At 38.7% G+C, this 12361-nt stretch overlaps 1 long non-coding RNA gene across 1 annotated transcript; it reads left to right on the top strand.

The window, feature by feature from the left end:
- Window positions 1-5164: 5164 nt before the first annotated feature.
- Window positions 5165-7548, top strand: LOC136253415 (uncharacterized). Its single transcript, XR_010700125.1, has 3 exons — window positions 5165-5315; window positions 6663-6734; window positions 7240-7548. It is a non-coding gene; the product is annotated as an uncharacterized lncRNA (long non-coding RNA).
- Window positions 7549-12361: the final 4813 nt, after the last annotated feature.

The raw sequence follows: 12361 nt of genomic DNA, 5'->3' as shown, positions 1-12361 counted from the left end.
TTTATCATTCAAGTCATTAATTAAAAGTAACTTTATTACTTAGGTAACATGTTACATTTGTAAGTAAAGTAACTTAAGCTATATTAATAGCTTTAATAGTGCATTTTATTTTTGTTTTACTACAAAAAGTAATAGTATTAATATAAGTAATGCGTTACTCCCAACACTGCTCATGTGTGGCATGTGCCTTTTTGGGTTCTGACAAATGTCTGCCATCTGAGCCTAGCTTTTTGTGTTATCTTCAATCATGCTGGTTGTGGTCTTCTTCATGCAACAAAACTATACTATAATATTATATAACACTTTCACACCTCAGATCAAAGGAGCCGCCAGGGCTACATTTCGTATGTAGTCCAGCTAGCCGGACTACATACAAAATGTCGCCGGGCTACAACTGGGCAGTGATTATATAGATATTGAGGCCGAAATTGATTGTGGGGATCAATTAATACTTGCATAATTAGGATGCATGACTTGGATTTTGCCATGAAAACCACTCAGACAGAAAGCATTTTGTTATCTTCACTATCCTACAAGTTGAATAATGTGGCGCTGAGGTGAGAACTAGTGCTATAGCTTATCCACCGATCGTTTCCGCACAAGCTTACCTATCTATGCCTTTAGTGAACTCCGTAAGTTTTCCAGAAACGAATCAATAGCACTGATTAGAACATTAAACTCACATAAATGAAATTCTCCATGATATCTCTAAGATATGTCCATTCATCGTAACCAGAATGTTCTAGCTGCTGACCCATAATCGAAAACTTTAGGTATGCATATATGATATATCCAGTGGCTGCACTCATATTGGCTTGGGTGATTAATCGCCTTGTACAGGCTATCGGCCTGATAAGTGTTACTTATTACCTGTAACATGAGCATTCGGGATTTGCCTGATATGTATGCCCTCGGGCAGTCGGGCATACATATCAGGCAAAGCCCTCATGCCTGTGTTACAACAATTACATATATACATATTACATACATAGATATATATGTACTAGATAAAGCACTGCCGCGAGTGCTATACGGGAAATATAGCACGAAAAGAGTGGGCGAGAGACAAATATAGCACGAGGCAAAGCCGAGTGCTATATTTCATCTCGAGACCACTCTTTCAGTGCTATATTTCCTGTATAGCACGAGTGAAAGGCAGTGCTTTATCTGGTATAGAGAACTGTCAACTTGAGCAAGACACACGAAACAATTAGAAACTCATGGAGGAGTGTTATAATCGGTAGAATAGGCATTGTGCCTGTGTTTCACCTGCGTTGCACTGTGCTGCGCCTTCATTAGCTGATTTGTGAGACTAGTCCTTCTTCTCAATACTTAAAGTTTTTGATTGTGGTACTTTAATAAGCATATTTCCGTGATATTCTTAGGACTCGTCCGCTCATGTGAGCAAAACTTACTAAGAACATTCACTGCTGTTGACCACAAGCAACCATAATCGAAATATTCAAGTGTGTCTATAAATTAAATCCAGTGATTTTCCTCTTACTGGTTGGGTTGACTGGTCAGCCAGCACAGTCAGGCTATCAGCCTACACTGGCTTGGTTGGTTGGTTGTACTGACCAGAATGAGTGATTACTCACTCAAAGTAGGATATCAGCCTACAAAAATAGACCTGGAAGTTCTATAACTACCTGATATAGAACTGTGGTCTATTAAAGCGTTCTATAACTTCCCAATATACCACTTTCACACCTCACTTCAAAGGGAAGAGAAGGTGTATAAGTGGTATAATAGCACTGGCTCAGAAATGCAGTAACGAGAATAGGAGGGATATAACTTGTATATACTACCTCCTATTCTCATTAATGCATTCCAAGCATTCTCAGAAATCATTTGATTTCTTTGATGAAACTGTGTGATCTCCTCTCCTTTAATATAGCGACACTTCACATGATCGATAGTGGGTTTTAGTTTTTGTAAAGTGAGCCAAGGCATAGATCATGGACTTGGGGAAAAAGATAGTTCATTGTTTTACTAAATGAAGAAGGTCACAGGTTAGTTTATATTAAACATGTTACATTCAATAGTCACGTGGGGATGTCCCACAGACACTGGACGTAGAGCTTAATTGATTTGGCCATTAGTGTTAATAGTATGTCCACAGCAAAAATCGTCTTGTTTCATCAAGGAAGCACAGAGCTACGGAGGTGCGAAAATTGCGTTTTCTTTCTTCCTGTCAATATACTCACGGGTGTTACGCGCCGGCTTCTTGGGCCGCACGACACACTACCGTGTGTCTTGATTCACTACTTTAGTTTATTCATGGCTAGTAAAGTAAGTACTTTAGTGTAGTTGAATCGTCTTTACATTGCCGTTTTGACACCTGGCGCGATGTCACACACGCGTAGTGACTGGGCGTGGCGCTTAATTGGCTAGGCCATTATAGCGCTGTAAACATATTCACTGCTTTAGTTTATTCATGGCTAGTATAGTAAGTACTTTATAGTGCACTTAAGCTTCATTGTGAGCTGTTCAGCTCGTATTTGGGCTTCCTGTGTTTAATTGCGTACCCACAATCGAAGCGATCTGCATGCTCGTGACGATACACTTACGTTCGGCCTCTCAGCAGTGCCTTGTCGTTGCTCTTATGATGTTACCCACAATCGAAAGTCACATGGTCCCATATAAATACACTCGCAAAGCATTCCAGCAGTTTCCATGTACACTTGCAGGTGATTAACCCAAGTGGAATATATTAGTTGTAACATGGGCACTTGTGATTTGTCTGATATAATTAGCCTGCGGCCCTTGGGCTTGGGCATATGTATCAAGCAAATCTCTCCTGGCCATGGCTTTTACTATCACAAGTACTCAAAATTAGCTACATGCAGTATAATACATAGGAACCAATACATAAAAGTGCTGAAACAAGCCGGAGTACACTATGTCACACACTGTTACTACTTGTTTCAGTACTTTTGCACTTGGCATGAAAGGATCAAAGTGCCGACCAGTACTGTATTTTCCATACAGTAGAAATTAGCTTCATAACTCTACTACAGTAGATAATTGGGCAAAATACAATACAGTTATGCAATACAATTATGTAAGGAATGTCACTGTGACAAAAACAACACCACTCAGACAGCACAAATAATCATTATAAACAGCTAAAACTAGTCAAATTAATCCTACCAGTTTGTTCTATGACTAGAAATAGATTATACATACATAGTGGCTACCACCTTTCCTTTGCTCGTAGCATTGCTGTATACAGGAAAGGCGGCCAAACTCAAACTATTTATTACTATCAGAGAATCTATACACATTGCTTTATTGAGAATTAAATTTATGTGGCATTTATGAAGATGCTCACACACTTAAAAACTAGCAGCATCACATAGTTCTCATTAACACTTTAACAATAACATTGTATTATCTGATTAGCTAATATTAATTTTACAACTTGCACACCTCGCACATGGCCGCATTATGATATCATTACTTTTTGTCGCAGTTAACTCTGCTTTACTTGGACGCGCACTTTTTTTACAGCTATAAGCTGTTTTTGGATGGGATTTCAATACTTTTTGTTAGAATAAGCAATGCACTGTTGATAACAGTAGGTGAGTTTCCATGGTTTTGACAGAAACACCAGATTACAGTGACAGAATATTAAAATATAACTGTAATTTTAGTGGCCAGGGCCGCCCACATTGGGGTATTTTGCCCCCTACCACAGCCCGAAAGGGGCCACTTGAATACCTGTTTAAAGAAAGATCGATATACTCTAATAGAGCTGTCAGGATCTAGACCCTTCCTTGCCCCTGGGCCCCTCTTTAACTCTTTTCCCTGGGCCCTCTAATTCCCCTGGACGGCCCTGTTAGTGGCATGCAACTGCAGTCAACTAACACCCATTTTAACTAGTAAACCCTTAACAACACTTTGCCTTTCATCTTGTACTGCATTGAAACGATCAAGATACTCTATTAGAGCAGTCACAAAACAGCTGTAACACAGCAATCAATATTTAGCATAGTTACAACTTCTGCTTAGCATTGGATTATATAGTTTAAATTACTAGCTACTTACAGACTTTACAATATAAAAATATGGCACTTGTAGAAATGTGACTGTTCTATAGAGCAGTTTCAAAACCATAGTAACCAAAAATTACACAATGGACACACCCAAATCGCCATGTTTTTGTACCAGACTGTTTCATGTTGCAAGTTGAATTCGTCGCTAAATTCATGCCAAGACTTATTAATACGTAAGTAAAAGAGATGCCAGTGATAGAATAAAGCATGTAGGTGAGTTATTACGCATCAAAAGATCCGTACTGCCTCCCAACAGGGTAGTTTCGTAGGAAGGAGAAATGCGTAAAGATGGATTTGGCCAAATTTCGACCTATTCACCGCCCAAAGGTGGTTAAAACTAGGGGGAACCTGCAGTATAGGTCTTTATCCAGCATCACAGCATCGTACAACCACATCGAGCTATCCCCGAGTTAGCCAGAATCGCTCATGTGCTGGGATTCCCACTTCGTGTGAAAAATCAGACAGCAAAATAAGACCGCTAAAGTTTAACTGATGGTTGATTTCGACAATAAAACTTAACCCTAGCAAAATTCACCACTAAGAGTCTTCTTTTGCTGGCGTTTTATCACAGTTTGGTAGTACGCCATTACCGGTCTCATGCCTTTCAGGAGCTCTGGCTAACCCTGGGATAGCTGGATGTGGCTGTACGCTGCTGTGGTGCTGGGTAAAGACCTATACGGTAAGTTTCCCCTAGTTTTAACCACCTTTGGGCGGTGAATAGGTCGTAATTTGGCCAAATCCATTTTTATGCATTTCTCTTTCCTTCGAAACTGCCCTGTTGGGAGGCAGTACATATCTTTTAATGCCTAATAACTCACCTGCACATTTTATTCTATCACTGGCATCTATCTTACTCACGAATTAATAAGTCTTGGCATGGATTTAGCGAGGAATTCAACTTGCAACATCAAGCAATCTGGTACAAAAATATGGCGATTTGGGTGTGGTCCATTGCGTAATTTTTGGTTACCATGGTTTTGAAACTGCTCTATTAGAGTATCTCGATCTACTTCAAGCATTGACTAATTCAAGTGAAGAAGCTATGCCCCTGCCAAGAGATCTTGTGAGAATAGTAAAGAAAAGGCAAGTATGTACAGAGACAATAGAGGGGCGCGTAATTATGTCCTGTTGTAAATAAACGCCTTTAAAATTTATATTACTACTAAATAAATGCACCAGAATAGGCTTGTGTGGCTGTTGTCTCCAAGGTTGTCTCATTACTTGTCTTTTCGTGTTGAAGGGATTTAGTCGCAATTGGTGAGTTTAACTATACATGTATTTGTGTTGTAAAACTTAATTGTAAAAAGGCGATTAGCACATATCATGATAAACATGTATTTGTCACAGAAGAGTCTCTCACGAAGTCACGATTATTACGAGACGTTGGACCAGGGTAAAAAATTTACTGCTATATTTAGAGGTTGTAGCGTTTGTATATCTTAGTATCTTAATAAATAATCCCTCATGATCACTAATCACTAATAGTACAGTGAAAACTGGTCATTATTCAGGCCGTAGGGACAAAATTTTCTAACCTTGCCTTTTAAAGAGGTGGCTGCATTATGCGGCCTTAAAAAAGGTAAGAAGCATGCGTTTCTAACTGGTTATAGAGATGGATTTAGTGTATGACAGCGTATGAGACAGTGAGTGCTGGCAGCAAGGGGGCAGCCAATCTGTTAGAGCACCAAAAGCACTTCTTCAGACATAGGCAGTTGACTGTCAGCCCCAAGTGTAAAAAGTTTCACTATTGGTCCTCATAAGCTCCTGATGAAGAAAGTGATGAAGTCATTATCCATAGGATATATTTTTCAGAGTATCCATTTCAGTTCTACAATATAGTAGCCAAGCATAAGATGAACATAACACAGCATTCCAGTAGTTTAGTGGTGACCACAACACTGCCTGAGTTAAACTGTGGTGAGATTTGAGACTACCAGAAACACTTCCTGAGTTAAACTGTGGTGAGATTTGAGACTACCAGAAGCCCTGGAATGTCTTCAACACATGAAATACCAAATATCTAATGCCTGGCTTTCATCCACAGTGGACCTGTCTTGGTGGCCACTTGTACAGAAGGGAAACAGCTGCCACACAGTCTTGCAAGCAAAACAGCTAGTTGCCACACCCCTTAATTATCACTTTGTAAAATCTTTAGCAAAATTGTGTGTGCGAGCAAGTGCGATGTGGCAGTGCCGTGTATATGGTTGCTGCCTAGCAGTGACACATCACGAGTATTGAAGTCACAATGCATTACTGTATCATCCATCTAAATACAATCTCTGAATGTGTCATTTTGTGTAGAGAGCAATCTTCCACAAGAAGTGACCTGCAAGTTTCAGTGTATGTTGTTAACCATTAATATTGTTCACAATATTGTGAACTATATGTACAGTGAAACCTCGCTTAGTGGCCACCTCTTTAATAAGACCACCTCATTATATTGGCCACCTCTAGTAGGTCCCAAATATAGCTAAGCATTACTTATGACCTCATTAATAAGGCCACCTTGTTATTCAGGCCAAATTTTTTGGTCCCACAGCCTGCCATATTAATGAGGTTTCATTGTACTTATGTGAATTTTTATTTTTCATAACTTTTCTTCAGGTTTACTGATGGGCACTATGAAGCATTGTTGACTGGTACGTGTATAATGTGGTGACTTGAAATGCTAAAACAGTAAGTAGCATGTCTTGTATGTACATGTAATGTGTTGTAATGTGTCCACACATCCACACATCTTAGAAATAAATATAATTGTATTCTCTATAAATAGTCAGTTCCATTGTGCCACTGGGTCATAAGTTGGTTGAGTATGGATCATCCAGGGCACTTGAGTCACATTTTGTCCTGGCCAAGTGGATCTCATCCACTGACAGAATATACAGGATCAGATCACGTGTATAAATTACGGTGGAACTTGTTTATTGCCACCTCCACTCATTCAGCAGGTAACAGTGTATAAATTCTCAATTGGAATTGGCTTTTCAAGAGTGGTTGTCTTTCTATACTAGTGGCCATTAAGATAGGTTGTACTGATAGAGTGTACATACTAGAGATGCAACAATATCGTGTCGTTTGATAGTGATGCAATGGAAACTATGTATTATTGCATTTAAATACTATACTATTATATTGCAACTCTAGCACGTATTTATAACAGGAATGTTTGTTAACTGTTTAGACATACTGGAGCCACACCCACTCATCTGGATTCTACAAATGGAGTCATACCAACTTGTTGTCATCATACTTACTCGTTACTCCCATTGTGTTTGGATGAATATACATGCCGTCATGTGAGACTTGCTACCATGGTGGGCCACTGGAAAACATTTGCATAGCAGTTATATTACAGTCATTATTGTACAATTCTTACATTATTGTTGTGAAAAGTGTTTGGTATTCATGTGTCTCCTCTGTATGTTGTAATTACATGTGTAATTTTGTGTGGGGGTGCTATAAAATGCAATAATGCATGGTGACAATTGTATTAGGCGATTTTGCACACTTCCTTTTAAGCTAGCTACATGTGCTAATTACTCACAGCTTGTGTCAACAACTGGTAACCGCAGTTGTACTCTTGTGTCATTCTTTAAGCCGCGCCCTTAGAGGACAAATTATGTGGGGGCGACTAATTTCAAAAACGAAGGATGGTGTGCAGCACCATAGATTATATCTATGGATCTATGGCAGCACACTTCTTGGTGGCTATATGTACTGATTAACTACATAGAGCGCCAGTTCATCAATACCCAGTGACCGCAGTTGTGCTCTGCGTCATTCTTTAAATTCCGAGTAAAATTCTTAGAGAGCAAATGACGTGGGGGCAACTAAATTCAAATTTCAAACTAGCCATTCTCGAAAACAAATGTTTCAATCTGAACGAAACTTTCAGAACAGTTTAAAGACACATTGCCCTACATGCCAAGCGAGTATTGCGGAAAACAACAATCTGGGATTTGTATTTGGCCTCTAGGTCGACTGAGGACGACTGAAACTTCGTTTGGTGCTGAAATCACGACTGTAGGGTAATCATGTATGGTGAAATCGATGATGTGAATCTTGAGGTGATTGAGTGAATACTGAAGCGATAACAGGGCGATCAATGTTCGGAATGCACAAAGGAACGCAAGGCATACACCTGCGGTTGCGTCTAACCGCATGCGATAAAAAAAATAAAAATGAAACTTCCCCTTTGATGTCGGCAACCTCGATCACGAAACAATCGGCATGGATTTGCTTCACTGCTTGTGTGGTAGTTACTAGTGACACGATGAGTTCAACTCCAGAGTTTCAGAGGGATAGCGTAAGTGACGGGTGGATTACAGGAAGGCCAAATTTGACAACGTTTGTTCTTGTAAAATCCTCACGTTGTGGTCGCGTCATTTATTGTCTGCGGCGCGCGTTTCTGCTTTACTGGCCGCGCGACTCACTACCGTGAGTCTTGATTTAAAATTTCATAGAAACGTTTGGAGTTGATTTGGTCTGAAGACATTTTTGGGCTTGATTGTGCCTAACCAATGCTGCTAAACTCTCATGAAGGGAAATTGAGGCTGGTTTTAGGGTGACATTTTTTTGCTAATACACATGTACAGTAGTACAGTACTGAATGATGAAAGTGTTGAAATAATCAAAGTCTATCTTGTGCATGACTATGTTATTACAACATACCTATACTATTAGTTATAAATCATGTGGAATCTTTTTGGTCTTCAACCTACAGCTAGGCTGAAGTTGCAATTCTAAAAGTCTGGATCCGCCCCTGTTTACTCAACACGAATCGAACGCTCAAAATGTAGTCTCGCTTGCTCGAGACTAGCCGAAACATAGCTCTTATCGCACGCTTCGACTTTAATTAATCTGGGTCTGACCTGGATTGCTATCCGGGTCAGTGGGTCATCCGGGTCAGCAGTAGTGACCCGGTTTCAACGCTCACTGTGCAAAAAGTGGGATATAATATGGTATTTCCAGTGGCTTATTGAATACAAATAAGCCTTAATATAAATCCTGTATTATACTCATTTATACTTTAGTATAATCCATACTATACTATTGCATATATGGTTTCAGTTTATTTACCACATTACCTCAAATAGCTTATATCTAATATAATGCCCACACTATACCATCGCATATATGGTTTCATTATATTTAACACATTAACTGAAGTCTTACATGAGATTGCTAGTATAATACACGTTATACCAAGCTTTTTTGTATTCAATAGGCCACTGGAAATACCATCTTATATCCCTCTTTTTTCACAGTGGCTGTTACAATGACACTCACACATTAATTCATTCAAACATATCGTTACATATTATAATGGCAGCATTACATCCCTCTTACTCTGATCAAAACTCAAGCATGCATTCTTGTGCAAGTGTTCTGTTCATCATCTGATTAACTTGTTTCATCCTCTGCTCTGTCTAACACCTGTAATTTCTTGCAACCCTAGGTAAATGAGAGGCATTCCAAGTCATATGTTTGTCATTTCTATGAACTGTGATCATTGTCCCTTTGGATCAAAATATGCTGTCACATAGCGTCTCTGACACATCACTGACATTTATTAAGCACAATATGTTGCCATGCCGAGAAAATTTATTACCCCACTTCTTGTGGTTGTTGGTGGAAGAGCATTGTTATTATTATTATTACTATTGCCTAAATCGTGTTAGAGTGATACCCTTGTTGGAAAATATAAATCCAAAAATTATTAAATTCCTATTTACTTTGCTGAGTGTTTTTTTTTTAAACTTATGCAAGCTTGCAAAGCAAGAATGACACATGATCTGCTTGTGTATTACCAAAAACAATGTAATCATCATTATGTTCAACACTCTAGGAATGCAACAAATCTGCTCATCGATAATTTCTGAAAGAAATTCACTGGCAGGGTTGGTGCCAAAATTCAATCTGACATATAACCAAAGACCTCTGTGCGTGTAAATGTCGTGTAGTGGCAATTTGGAGCAAGCGTATGTAAATTGATGGTAACATGCATTTTTGAGAGAACTGTTGCACATACCATTCATCAGATCATCAATTGTTGGAAATACATGATACTTGCTTGATTGCTTGTTAGCCATCTGCATGTCCACACACAGACGTATGCCACTATTTGTGACTGGATCTGCGAAAATCCGGCATAATGGCACAAGCCTAAATAAACAATTATGTGTAAAATAGTCTATTTGCATATTTCAAAAAAATCCATTAATGATTAAAATGGTTTTTCTTTGTGAAGAAAGAGTTTTAACTCACAAGAAAGTTGAAATTCTTTGATAAATTTCGTTGCAGAGTATATAGACCAATGGATATGTGAGTTATGGGCATTTGTTTATGCTGACGTAATGTGTGTGATTAGTCTTTCTTCGCTGGTTTTATCTCTGTATTGACTGTATGAAGTGAAATAAGGTGATACAAGGAAACCTCATCCAGCAATGAATTTCCTTATTCATGGTGAGCATGATGGTACAAGTTGCAACTCTGTATATTATTGCATTCATAAGTTACAACTGTGTTTGCAAGCACCTGTAATTTATTTTTTTTATACTGGCTGTATGAATTGATTTTTCTATTGTTGCTCTTTGTAGGGCTGTAACTCCTAACGTTATTGGCATGCAAGGCTGAAACTTCATCACAGCATACATTTGGCTATGTACGTAGATTATAAATATTTAAGAAACAGGAATTCAAAAAATACGTCATTATGCCAGGTTTTCGCAAACCCAGTCACATTTTTCTTTGGGATATAGTGTTGGCCCATCTACCTTTCAATTGTGTTCTGTTGCTATAATGTATAATGTTGACAGTAACTTTCTTGCGTAGATGAAAAGGAATTCATCTACGTTTCTGTGTGATGGGAGCAGTAATTTCTGGATCAATATGAAACATAACTTCTATACTACATTTACTTTGCCAATACCCTTGAAAGAGTAGTGTATTTCTTAAGTACGTAGGTGGCCACAGAATAAACTTGCAACTGAAGAATAACACCTAATTTAGTTGCTGTTGCATAACTGAGCAATTACTATGCTTTTAAGTGCATGGCTAATCAATAGAACCATGAAGTCTCCACAAGTAGAGCATTATTTGTGCTCACCATGGTTTTTAAAGCAATTTGGATGCCAGCATTCAGTCAAACTCAGTCGAGGAAATTCCAGTCCTGCAAAGACGGGTGGCAGTATCTGCTAGACATGCATCTAGTGAAGAATCAAGTATGTTGTGTGTGACACGTCTGGTATCTTTTGGTATAGCATGAGGATTCAGCAACAATTTCAGTTTTGCACACTTAACGGACATGTGTCTAGTGCAAGTACAGCAGAATCATGTGCTTAACAGGAAATATTAAGCGCTTAGTAACCGTGTATGCCTAATCACCAGAATCTACAGTATGTAGGTTTGTCAAGGATGTTAATAGAGGTTCCCATGCAGGGGTCGATCCAGGATTTGGAAAGGGGGGCACACTAGGGTAGTAGACATATGGATTATGGAGCAGGGGGTCTGGAGGTATAGCCCACCAGAAGCTAAAGCTACTGACACTATATATTTCAGAACTAAAATTTGATGTAAAATGGTTTTAATATTATGCACAAATATCTAAATCATATAAGTAGGCTGCATTGATCAAGAGTTGTACAGAGATAAGTGACAATCATGAGTAGTTCAGCTAGCTATAGCTATAACTATTAATGGACCTAAAGAATGGCATATACAAGACCATGTGCCTTTCATTTGCAAAATACTCTTAGCAGGCTAAGTGTTCCCATGGGATAGTGCTGCAGATGCTAGTTTTCATACTCAGCAACTATGGAGGATTCTGAGTAGTGTTATGTGCTGTGACTGTTCTATTAGAGTATTTGATTAACTGCTTCATTAGAGTATCTCGACTGCTCTATTAGAGTATCTTGTATAATTTTTTAGGGTGAGGATGGGGGGCGCTCCCTTTGATCCACCACTGCTATGTAAATGATCATGTCTATCAGAACATCATTAGTGCTAACTGAAACCATGAGAACCTTTTATAGTATAAATTCAAGATTTAACGCATAGTATGTATATATATTCATCATCACTAGTACTAGTAGGTTCGCTGTAGCTAATATTTTAAATTATTTTTTATACTGGCCCAAATTTTTGCACTAAATCTTGCTTGCTTGGAACTGACAACTTAGAAGGACAAACTTTAGCACAATGATTTGATTTTCCACAGTCGTAGTACTACAGGCCTTATGCTGGGCATGAACTAGAAGTGTAAAGCTACACTAAACCACAATCACAGCAGGTGTTCAGAGACT

The sequence above is a fragment of the Dysidea avara genome, chromosome 4 (assembly GCF_963678975.1).
Source record: "Dysidea avara chromosome 4, odDysAvar1.4, whole genome shotgun sequence".
In the NCBI taxonomy this organism is placed as follows: Eukaryota; Metazoa; Porifera; class Demospongiae; order Dictyoceratida; family Dysideidae; genus Dysidea; species Dysidea avara.
Note: the sequence above shows the minus strand (reverse complement) of the source record. Positions and strands in the feature narration are given on the sequence as shown.